Raw genomic sequence first — 13,045 nt, 5'->3', positions numbered from 1 at the left:
CGCATCCAAGTTGCGTATCTTCCGAAGACTATATAGGAGAGTGTGCCTGGATTCGGCAAGTGGCAGAAAAGCAAAGCGTCTGCCTACCGATAGCGAGGGTTGTAATCGAGGGCCCTTTCGGCCAATTGTGTACGGAAGCAGCAATTTCAGCCAACCTTCCGGAGCACTTCCCTTACCTATTTTCAAATAAGTCTGAGGAAATGTTAAAAACACGTGGAGAATCATTTGCCACCGAAATAGCTTGCATGGCCCTTACCCGTTCGAAGGCGCGCGAGCTGACGCAACAGCTGAGCAGCTCACCCTCTGGGGAACAGACGTCCGAGGGCAGTGTAGGAAAACCTGAGGTAGTTGCGACGGAAAATGAGTCTGCCATGCGAGTTGTCGAGACGGAAACTGGGGCTATGGTCGGCAACAGCGAGGAAATATCTCTAACGCCCGAAAACGAGGACTTGGTGACAGGCTCGGTGTTAACACCCGCGTCCACCAGTTGGTGTCAGCTAGCCAGAACCGACCGTGCAACGCTAGTGGTCGATCAAAAGGCGGATCTCGCACTCTCTATGCTGCTAGATGCCATACATAAGGAAGGTAACTCTAGAAAGAACATTTCGTTCTACACCCAAAACGAGGTGTTGCATCGCAGGTATGAGAACGCTAAAGGGCGGGTCTACAACCAAGTGGTAGTTCCACTAAAATACCGGCGGAACATTCTCGACCTGGCCCACAGCAACGCCTGGGCGGGCCACTTAGGTATAAAGAAAACGAAAGCTAAGCTGGCTCAGGAGTTCTACTGGCCCGGGTGCTGGAAGGATGTAGAGATGTTTGTCCGTGAATGCGACACTTGTCAGCGGATAGGAAAATCAACAGACAAATGGAAGGCACCAATGAAACTAGTGCCAATAATCACAGAACCCTTCCGTCGGCTCGTGATTGACATCGTGGGGCCTCTGCCTCCATCTAAATCAGGATATCGGTACGTCCTGACCGCGCTGTGCGTTGCCACCAAGTTCCCGGAGGCAATCGCACTGAAAGAGTTGAGTTCAGTATGCGTGGTGGACGCATTGTTGTCTATTTTTTCTCGGGTGGGTTTTCCCTCGGAGATACAGTGTGACAACGGAAGTGTGTTCACAAGCTGCCTTACGACTACATTCCTAGAACGCTGCGGGATAAAAATCGCGCATAGCTCTATTCACCATCCACAGTCGAACCCTGTGGAACGCATGCACTCGGTCATGAAACGAGTTTTGCGAGCTTTGTGCTTTGAGCATAAAAGTGACTGGGAGGGGTGTATACCAGCTGCGATGTTTTCTCTGAGGTCGGCCCCACACGAGAGTACGGGTTGTAGTCCGGCTGAACTTGTCTACGGCAGGAACTTGAGAGGTCCGCTGCACTTGATACGAGAGTCATGGACTGGATATGGGGAGGACCCTAATGTGGTTTCCTATGTACTGGATTTATTGGGGCGACTGGGGACTACACGCGAAGTGGTGGAGAGCAACATGCGCGCAGCACAGGCGCTTTCCAAGGCCCGTTACGATAAGTCAGCTCGAAAGCGAGTCTTTAGAGTGGGCGATGAGGTGATGCTGTTGTGCCCTTCAAGAAAAAACAAGCTGGACGTACAATGGGAGGGACCAGCGACAGTGATGTCAGTGCTTTCAGACACCAACTACGAGGTAAAGTGGGGCCGGAAATGCCCCAAAGTGTATCACAGTAACCTAATGAAACCCTACATGCGACGAAAAGCAGTAGTAAACCTTGCACTCAATGTTCCTGAGGACGAGGGCGCGGAAATCCTTTGTCTTTCCGATGGCACGGTCAGCAGCACATTGTCAGATAGGGTAGACACAGGGAACACCCTAAGTAAGGCTCAAGAGGAAGATTTAGAGCTTTTAGTACAGGAATTCGCTACCGTTTTCTCCGAGAAGCCAGGCAAAACGGATGTGATTAAGCACGACATTGAGCTGACGGTTAACAAGCCGATCAGCTGTAAGCCGTATCGGGTGTCACCTAGACAGAGAGAGATACTAGAGGCCGAAATTCGCCGCATGATCGACCTAGGTGTTATCATCGAAGCAGACAGTGATTTCACCTCGCCTTTGATTTTGGTTGAGATTCCGGGCCGTGATCCAAGGCCATGCGTGGACTATCGCCGCCTGAACTCTGTAACAATCGACCAGACTTACCCTATTCCTAACATTGAAGAGAGGGTAGAGACAGTGTCTAAGGCGAAATACATTTCTACGCTAGACCTTGTTAGGGGGTATTGGCAGGTCCCTTTGACAGAGCGCGCGAGTCGATACGCTGCTTTTATCTCACCCCTGGGCACTTTTCGTCCTTTGATGATGAGCTTTGGGCTCAAGAACGCACCGTATTGTTTCAGCCGCCTGATGGATAAGGTTCTCCACGGGCTCGAGAAATTTGCGCTGCCTTACCTAGACGATGTGGCGATATTTTCGGACAAATGGGAAGACCATGTTGAACACCTTCGGATGGTTTTGGAACGGATCAAAAATGCAGGTCTTACGGTAAAGAGAGAGAAATGTCATTTGGGCTGTGCTGAAGTAAGCTATTTAGGGCACATTGTAGGAAATGGGCGTCGTCGACCGTCCGAACTCAAGGTAGCCGCGGTGGTCGGTTATCGTCGTCCCAGCACTAAGACCGAGATGAGAGCATTCCTCGGCCTCACAGGTTACTATCAGCATTACGTCCCGAATTACTCCGAGATTGCCAGCCCTTTGACAGATAGTTTACGCAAGACCGAACCTGTGAACATTCAATGGGACTCTAAAAAGGAAGACGCTTTTCAGAAGCTGAAGCACGCATTGAGTGAGAAACCCGTCTTGAGGGCACCGGATTTTGCAAAACCTTTCACTATTCAGTGTGATGCAAGCGAACGCGGTTTAGGAGCAGTGCTATGTCAGACAGACCAGAGTGGAGAGGAGCGGCCGGTTTTGTATTTGAGTCGCAAATTGAGCAGCAAGGAAGAGGCTTATAGCACTTCGGAAAAAGAATGTGCTTGCATTGTTTGGGCCGTACAAAAACTAGGCTGCTATGTTGCTGGCTCTAAGTTTATTATAGAAACTGATCACTCTCCACTAACCTGGTTACACCAAATGTCACCTAAGAATGGTCGTTTGCTCAGATGGAGCATAGCACTGCAGCAGCACAATTTCGAGGTGCGCTACAAGAGAGGTGGCCTTCATACAAATGCAGACGCCCTAAGTCGAGCGTTTTGACTCGTCAAAAGACGCGGAAGGTTTGTTTGATTTTTTTGTTTACCTTTACCTAGTTTATGTGTACTTTTTTTCAATGTGTTACAGTGAGGGCATAGAGAAATTTTTTACTGACTCCCTCGTTGTCCCGAGCTCTACAGTTTGCTTGTTTAGCTTGATTATAATGTTATCTCGATTCCAAATGAAATTACGTATGAAAGAGTTACTGGACACTTGTCCCGATTGGTATGCACATTGTTTCCTTGAGCTTAAGTTATTAAGATAAGATGTTTGCTTTGTAAAATCTGAGGCCTGGCGATGAGAGTGGCGTGCACGCGGTGCTTGTCGCATTGTGTGTGGCTGACAAAGGTCGTTTCTTGGAGCTTGTCACCCACTTTTCACCGAAGCGGGGCGCAGAGGCCAGCTCTTGGAGCATTCCAGTTTGACCAGGCCCTTCGAGAAAGCAAGAGCCTTGCCGGAACGTCGCCGACATCGACCCGGCCGAGCTGCATGGAACAACTCGACCTCCCGATGTATCATCTGGCGGCGGGGGTGCTGTTGTGCCTCGCCCAAGTTCCACGTGGTCTTCGCGGCCTGCTGGCACCTGGCAGCTGTTGATGAGTCAACCCTGCACCGGGACGGCGACGGACGCGGACAATCGGGAAAAACCACGTCGCCGGCTCCTCTTGACACAAAAGTCGTTGGCCAAGCTTTTGTCAGCCGCCGAGAGCAACACTCCGAAGCAGCGTCGACCCAGCAGCTGTACGGGGTATTCTGCCTTGCTTGAGTCAACCTGGCTGCATCAGGGAGCGACTTTGCGCATGGGATTCCACGTCATCTCACTGTGGTGCCACGCTGGCGCGTGGGGTCTCCCTCACCAAACAGCGAACTGGGCATGCCTTGCCCCTTTCCTAGGTTCAGAGGGAGGCGGTGTTTGGCTTTCCCTCTTCGGGGCCGGAGAGGAAGACGACGATCTCATTGGAGTATCCTGCGCATAAATTATCTTTGCAAGGGATCTTGGGAAGGCGGACGATGTATAAAAACGCTAGCGCAGAGGCGCTCGTGTGTGATTCTCTTTTCATGTTGTACCACGCTACCATGTAAATACTGTATATAAACATTTTTTTCTCCTTCTCCGGCTTCTCTACTCGTCCTCTCCGGGGACTCGGATGGCCCGAGTCCGCACCACGCTACACAAAGGCGCAACAATGCACAGTTTTATAACCCTGTAAAAGGAGCTCAAAGCGGTACGCTCAACCGGTGGCTTATCTGAATTCGACTCCTAGCTGTGTGAGAGACACAGAGAGAGATATATAAAGGAAACTTTTTTTCAGATTAGCAGGCTGTTATCGGAGCACAAGTCGATGTGCGTAGCCGGGGTATACGGCCCCAAAGCGAAACGGAGCTTGTCGTTTTAAGCACTATCACGCCCCCCCCCCCTTCCCCCCCCACCCGAAAGGACAGTTCGGTTCAGGTTTGAAGAATAAGATTGCGCCTGGTAATATTCTTGAATAGAAAAAATAGAAGTTTATGGCAGTGTGTGCCGATTCGCGATCTACTGTACCGGTTCGTCAACGGTTTCGGTGCCATAAAGCTTATCCGCGCACGTTGCAGAGTCCTAATGTGCCATGTTTTCACAGAAGCGCTAAGCAAATCCGCTGCGTGGCAAATGGGACAGATTATTTTAAATAAATGCAAATGAGGTTCAACGTAATACGGTTAGACTTAAGCGTATTACATTATAACAGTATTAAGTTGAACTTCATTTGTAAATGAAGTTCAACTTAAATGTAATTGAAGTTCAATGTAATACGGTTGGATTCGAGCGTGATCTTAAACACGACCATGTTATGCCATGCATTCCGTATACCTATGGCAATTCGAACACCTCTGTCATACAAAAATAGAAAGAAGCGGCTTCATTGCGGAATCGTTTATGCTAAACATTCATTATATCCGGCAGCAATAAACTTTCAGTTAGTAAAGATCAATTTTTGAACCCTTAAAGGATTTCTTGTGCGTGCCTTTCTCAAAACAAGGCTACTTAGTTGTCACTGCCCCTCTTACCCGCAAGTTTCTGCGGAAGTTTCTGCGGAGATATCCGAAAGATTGGGAGGCTTTCAGTGAGACAGCTGGTATATGCGTAGTCCAGGATAGATCCGATGTAAAGTGAACGCCTAAATATTTGTAAGATGATGTAGCTGAAACCATGACATTATTAATTTCGTAGTGAAATGCTCAATTGGTATGCTTTCGGGTGAACGAGATTAACTTGCATTTAGAGGCGATAAGGGACATCCGCCAAGTTTCGCACCACCGGAAGGCTAGGGCAAGGTCATTTTGGAGAGCGGAATGATCATTAAATCATTTAATGTTGCAGTATATGGCGCAATCGTCGGCGAACAACCTAACTGGGGATGAAAGGTTATCGGGCAAATCAATAATGTATATTAGAAAAACTAACGGACCTATTACACTGCCTTGGGGAACACCGGATGTGACATCGCAAAGGTTAGCTTGAAATGTCGTTGATCACCGTGAGTTGCTCACGCGAAGAGCGGAAGCTTCGTAGCCAAGACAGGATTATTGAATCAATATGGAGTGCAGCCAATTTAGAGATTAAACGACAATGAGGGGCAGTATCGAATGCCTTGGCGAAATCAAGGAAGAGGCAATCGGTTTGTTCGTTAGCGTTTATATTAAAGGGAAAATCAGTCGTGAATTCGAATAACTGGGTGTCACATGAGTAGCCTTTTCTAAAGCCATGCTGATTAGAGAAGAAGAAGTTGTTTGATTCAAGGTGATCGTAGATACGAGAAGCCACGATATGTTCAAGTAGTTTGCAGGATATGCATGTAAGTGAAATGGGTCGATAATTACGGGGCGAGTGCCTGTCACCGGACTTATATGCGGGAATCACCTTACCAATCTTCCAATCCTTGGGCAGCTCACCTGATGATAGCGACTGGTTGAATAGGAGACAGAGGAAGCGGCTGGAAATATCTGTGGTGTTCTTCAGTATTTTATAGTTAATGTTATCAATGCCCGATGAAGTAGAAACCTTAAGATTCGTGATGGGTTGCGCTATACCTTCGGCAGTGACAATGATTGGGGCCATTAAAGTGAAAGGGTGATCTAGAACAAATGGCACATTGGAACAATCTTCCTGTGTAAAAGCAGAGGCGAAGTGCTCATTGAAAGCAATAGCGGAAGCTTCATCAGAGAGTGGCGTTAGTTCATTATCGTGTATTGTAATGTGATTAGGAGACTTGTTGTAGGGTGAAATTATTTGCCAGAACATTTTGGGGTTATTTTTGAGAAGTGATGGCAAGTCCTGCGAATAATATTTCTTCTTAGCTGTGTCTAAGGCTTTACAAAAATGAACATATTACAAAATATGTTCGCTAAGCTAACCTCTCCAAGGTTGTTCAGCCAAGAGCAACAAAATTTTTGCAAAATGGTTTACTAGATTTCATCATAGTTAATACACAAACGTATCTACTCTTTAGGCAGAAAATGAGAAATAAAATTTTCCCACGCTGAAACTCGGCTTGAAGAAGTACATTTGAGTCTTTTTTTTTTACCAGCCCTATATATCATTCGCCCTGGAGATAATCATTCATACGAATACAGAAAACTATCTTTCCATTCGTTCAATATGACCAGTCCTAGTTTATTATAATACCCATAATAATAACAATCACCACTATCATCATCACCATCACCACCACTATCATCAGTCTGCCTTATGCTTTCTGCATGCCGAAGGCCTCTCCCAATTATGCCTAGCCCGTACTGTCCTGCGCCACTGTGCAAGGTTGATTCCATTTGATGGCTTCGAACGTGTTAACTTCGTCGCTCCACTTAGCCCTTCGCTGTACACTGCCGCGCTTCTCATTTATTCATATCCATTCCGATGTTCAAGCTTAGCATCTGTTGCATGTCCTTCTCCCGGCAGGACCAGCCAATGTACATCTTTTTAAGAACGAAGTTGATAAACTAGCCGCAGCTTGTGCGGCCTGCAAGAAGCTAATCATATGTTCCACAGAAATCACCGCTGGTCCACTAAAAGGGAAGGCAACAGCTGGCCACAGAAATGGCAGCGAAGTGACGGCGTCGAGCCGGATGATCATGAGTGCGACGAGAGAATTGTGGGGAACGGGAAAGGCAACGGCGTTTGTGAGAGGACCCCGAAGGTGACGGAAGGCCAACGACAACAACGACGTGACCGTAAGTCTATGATACGCGCGAACGCTCGGTTTCAGCTCGATTTTTTCCCCCTGGAGTTTAGACATTCCTGTTCTGCCTGTCACTCTCTGTGGTTGAACTCGAACCTGCCGGCGCGGAGAATCAACGTAGAAACAACCTAGCTAAAGTCTACCAATGATCTAGAAGCAGCTACAGAAACAACCAATATAAGCAACCAGATCATGCAGTCTTCAGAATAAACCAGATTCTCTGTTTCAAGCGTTGCGCGACTTAATGCAAGCTTTGCCTTTTCTTCTTTTTAACATCTACGAGAAGGTTGGCTACCACTGTTTCTTGTCTGAACCACTCTGATGTTTTCCTATCTCTTAAGGTTACCCTTATCATCTTTTGTTTCTTCCGCTTCTCTTGAAGCATCTTCGATATTTTCCAGGTGGTGGTGGTGGTGGTGAATTTTAGGTGGGCAAATGAGATTAAGAAGTTTGCGGGTATAAATTGGCAGCAGAAAGCACAGGACCGAGTTAACTGGCGGAACATGGGAGAGGCCTTTGTCCTGAACTGGACGTAGTCAGGATGATGATGATTATTATTATGATGACGATGATGATGATTATGACGATGATCATGATGATGGTGGTGGTGGTGGCGGTGGCGGCGGCGGCGGCGGCGGCGGTGGTGGTGGGGGTGGTGGTGAAACTTCATTGCCCGAAAAAGGGTGCCGAAGGACGCTCGGCTCGGCGCCAGGTGTAGAGGACACCTCCTACGTCGAGACGCAAAGCCCGAAGCTCCGTATCCACCCCATATGTTGGAACTGGCAGCGCACAATGATTGTGCAGCTTACTATTTCATAATAGTTGTGAATTACCTGTCATGGGTAGCAGTGCCTGCCGTATACGCGCACCAGCACATCTTTATTCTTCGATGGATTTCATTTGCATGAAGATTCTCCGCTGTTAATATTTGGCCTATCCTGAGATAGATTCGAGGGTCCGATTTCCTATACGTCACGGATTCTCGTACCTGAAGCATTATCTTGACCTTCCGCATACTCATCTACAACCATATTTCGAGGCTTCCTCGGGGGAGTTTGCGAGCTTTGCTGAGCGGTCGACTGTGATCTATAGGCCTGCAGCATCATCTGGCAGGCTGCATGCTCTGAAGTGCATGAAGCATTCACTCGTCGCGGCCATCCGTTGCCTCATTCCAGTGGGCGTCTGTTGTTGTTCGCACAAACGGTGGCATGCTTAATGAAATCAGCCGCTCATACAGGGTTTACAAATGTAATTCACGCTGTGCAAGCCACTATATAGCGCGTGGCATGTGCCTAGATGGCGTAGATTACATGTACTGTTCCTTATAAGGTCCCTTCAACTCGGGAAAGTGCTCGAGGTCTGAAGGGGGTTTGCTCTTCGCCATACTATATGTATATACATGAGGGAAAAGGAAGAAAGTGAAAACGAAGAGTCTGTCACGGCACTACAAAGCAGTGGCTATATAGTACCGTCCAAGTACGAGATACGGGAATTTTTGCGAACAGTCACAATTTGCCATTCAGACCGGCTCCACGAATAAACCGCAGCGACGCCCTCAGAGCGGCAAACGCCAGTCCTCTGTCCGGTTTCCTATACTCTCGTGAAATTTCTGAGGCACGGGGCATTGGGTAAAACAGTAAGTAATAACGATGCACGCTTAACCAGTTAACTATAGTAGCGGATGCGTCACGCGAAATTTTGGATGCGGGGTTGAATTGAACACGTCTTGGTCTCACCCCCATTGAGGCAAGCCTCAGAACCTGGCGGCACGTGACTTTGCGTGGTGCATGAGGAACGGCTACCATTTCTACGTTCACGGTCGAGATTCCGATGGAAAAAAAAACAAGAGCTTCCCGCACGTTGTAATCGAGAGTGAAACTCACAGTAACCATTTGAGCACCAAGTTAGAGAAAACAGACTTTAGAGGCAATAAACGCATCGAGGCGTGGCAAACTTAGTTCTACCCGTAAAAAAACAGCTTCCTTCTGGATACATGGTTTCCCCGGTGCGATTTGGGAAACCAAACGGTGCTATGATATTTCACATGTGACTGAGTAGTCACGTTAACGGTGTATAATGCTTAAGAAATCGGGTACCGCTTGCTAAAATGCGGGTGGTCCTCCTGTTGAATTACGGGAACAGCCAAAAGCGCGAGCTGGTTAGCTTGAGTATAATCGTATACTCACGTGTTGAGATGGGGGACGCCGCTGATTGGGTGTGCCGAGCTTTCCGTAGATAGAAAAGAGGTGTCCCTCGGGAGTGGTATTATGGGAAGATCGTCGTTCAGCCACCAGAACCGTACTGGTGGGTGTGACTTGCCGTTGATATAAAGGTGCAGGCTTTCTTATCTCGGGTTATTTTCCTTTATGTTCTAACCTTGGCACCATCTCTTACGAAACATCTGCATAGTTTTCGTCCTCGACGTCTTCGAGGCAAAGGGTTGTACTTAAAGCGAGTCGCCGACGCTTTAGCTGGAGAGTGTGGAGTGAAAGAAGAAAAAGAGAAAAACATTCCGCTGGAGAGAACGGTCCGTTTTCATCTCTCCCCGACTTCTATCCCCGATAAGAGAAAGAAAAAGCGATAAAAATATGGCTATAGGGTAAACAGTGGTCGTACGACATCGAGGTTATTGCGTTTGCTGTTACTTCAGTGGCTCCTCAGTGAACTGTTATATCTTTGTAATGTCTAGATATGTCCACATGTTAAGTATGCAGGGCAGCAGTCACAAAAACGTCTGTATATTTGGTCTGAGCAACCCGGGCTCCTTTATCACACACAGGCAGAGGCGCAGCCAGAAATCTTCTGGGGTGGGAGAGGAGCACCTGTTTGATTTCGGGTTTAGCACCCCCCCCCCTTAAAATGATAATTTTTCGCTTTCTATGCCATAACGAAAGAAAATTTCGGGGTGGGGGGGTGGGGGGGGGGGGGGCATGGGCTCTGTGATGACAGGCACCGACATTTCAGCGTGCAGACGTCCTCAGAGCGTTCAGCTTTTCCGCACTGTCACGCTGCTGCCACCGAAAGCGATCTTACGACCGCTAGTCCTTGTCAACTCGGGAGGTGAACGCCGCGCAGTGGTACTGTGCTAACAGTGCGTTTTACCATTTTGCAGATGATAGTATAAGGGGCGTAGGCAGACTTTTTTCGGGTGGGAGGGGGGAGGCACCTTGATTTGAAATGGAGGCATGCCATGCGGATGCGGTCGAGTGTGATTTTGGGCTATCTATGGGGGGAGGGTTTCGACCCCTGACTCGGTGTGCCAACCCCTAGCTACGTCCCTGGTCAGTATGAAGGATCTGTACGAGCCATAACGCATTTCTTCCCCAGGCACAAGGAAAGCGTTGTATGAGACAAAGGTATGCTCATTACATTACACTTAGGATGACAAATGACGCGCCTGTTGCATACCACTGCGCACAAAAATTTCTTGAACACTGGGTGTCGCTGGAGCCGATGTTTAGACAAGCAGATTCATCTTCTTCGAGGCGGCAACTGCTTTCCCTCAGTATCATGTGTGCTTACGCTTCGCACCCTCTCCTTCAAACCGAAACAGAGGAGGAGGTTAAGGGAGAATTAAAAGGGCCCTGCAACACTTTTGAGCATGGTCACAAAACACTGCCGATCAGTAGTAGAGGATCCCGACAACATGCGAGCCAAATATTATAGCACAGTGCGTGGCCTGGAATTCGCAATAAATTATCAAAGTCAGCTTAAAATTGCTTTCTCTTCTCGCGACAAATCACGTAGTGTGCCCAAAAATCACACGTAAGCCCATCTATCAGCCATTGGCTGATTTGAACATGTCATGCTCACTCGTTACAAGAGATGGGCGCGGGAGGCCGCTACTTGTCCACGCGTGCGCACGCGATCACACTGACAAAGCCGCGCAGTTGAAAAAGAAAAGAAGTGCTCAAGGCCACGAAGCGCGCGTGACGTTTTTCTGTGGCCCTGCCATGCCTCCCTATTTAGCTTCCAGCATTTTCGTCGGGACGAGAGAAGATAGAATGCAATAGCAACATGCGACAAACCTTTGTAACTCCACTCGCACTGGACAAATTCTTAAAATTTTTGCGGCGTTGAATTCGTGAGGCAATAAGCTCTTAAAATGAATTCATTCTACGGTTACTTGAAGCAGTGTTTCAGGTCCTTTTTAAGAGGAAACAAGAGGCAGTTGCTGCCTTGACGAAAATCAGTCCGTTTGTCGAAATGTCGGCCCCGTGCTCACAATTTTCTGAATCTCTTCAAGCTCCATTTCCCCTGCAATTCTGCCAATGATTGGATTCCCACTGTTTTGTAAAGCAAAAGTTCACTGCAACTATAATAGTATAGTGCCCAATTATAACAATTATGCTGCTAGCGCACCCAGGATTCCTAGGGCATGGCTGTGTTTGGCCAAGCACGGCTATTGCGTCGTCGAAATCTACATAGCATCATCAGGATTTCTGGGGGTCGGGGGCGTGAAATTTGGCCAATATCATGAGTGAGCGGGAGGGGGGGGGGTGTTTGAGAGTGTACGCTGCATATTATAACATTTCATTACTTTGGATTGTGGAATCAACGAGCCAATAAAATGCTAAATACTAATATCATAAGGTTTGCGCTTCTTCAATTCAGGAGTGACCACCACACATTCGAAAGTAGATCAAGAAAAATTGGCAGATCCCACGTACAGTTGGACCGAATGAGAAATGTTGATATGTCACTTTAAAATCAGCACAACGTTACGAGTTGGAGGTAAATGATGCCGTACATGAATTCCATGTCATAATTATCATGTTTGCATGTGTCGCTTACCTTCGTCATCTAATCACGTCACGTGGTACCACGCTTAGTATATGTGGAGCTAGCAAAACAGCCGCGAGCACGCTATGAGCGTGGTATGTTGTCATGTTCTTACATGACACGCGTGTTATAATTATCATGTTTGCACGAGTCATATATTTCATCATTCATTGACGTCACGTAACACCGAATTCGGCATATGTGGAGCTAGCGAAACGGTCGTGAGCGCATCATGACGGGCCCAATGAATACTCCAATATAGCGTTGACGCGCGCGCACGCTGGGCACAGCGATGCTACGTTAGGAAAACGCGATCACTCTATAATCTGACGCCAGGCACGACTAGCGAGGAACGAGGGGTCGTATTTGTTGACGCGGCTTCCTACGCCAATGGGAAAGCGTTTGTGGCGGTGGTGGCCGATGGGGCTGGCCATGTCGTCAACTCAGCGATGGTCAGGACGAAAGACCCAATCATTGCGGAACAAGTGGCCATCGCCTTAGCACTCAAGATGGATAACATTGAAGTCGTCTACAGTGATTCCATGGCAGCACTACGGGCGTTCGCCAAGGGAAGGGTCTCTGAACATACGCTGAGAATACTGCAAGGAAAGAACATAACACGTCATCTTCTGAGTTGGTTCCCAGCTCACCTTGGGCAAATCAACGATTCCCCTCCCAATCTCAATGAAGCAGCACACGAGGCGGCGCGAGAACTCTCCAACCGCGCCTCCCCGGGGATGCGTTCTACCGGTGAAGGAGATAACCGGGAAATTCTTACAACATATAACGAGCTCACTAAACATTTCTACCTGTCTA

This window comes from Rhipicephalus microplus, chromosome 1, assembly GCF_043290135.1.
Source record: "Rhipicephalus microplus isolate Deutch F79 chromosome 1, USDA_Rmic, whole genome shotgun sequence".
Classification (NCBI taxonomy): Eukaryota; Metazoa; Arthropoda; class Arachnida; order Ixodida; family Ixodidae; genus Rhipicephalus; species Rhipicephalus microplus.
This window is presented reverse-complemented; position numbering follows the sequence as displayed.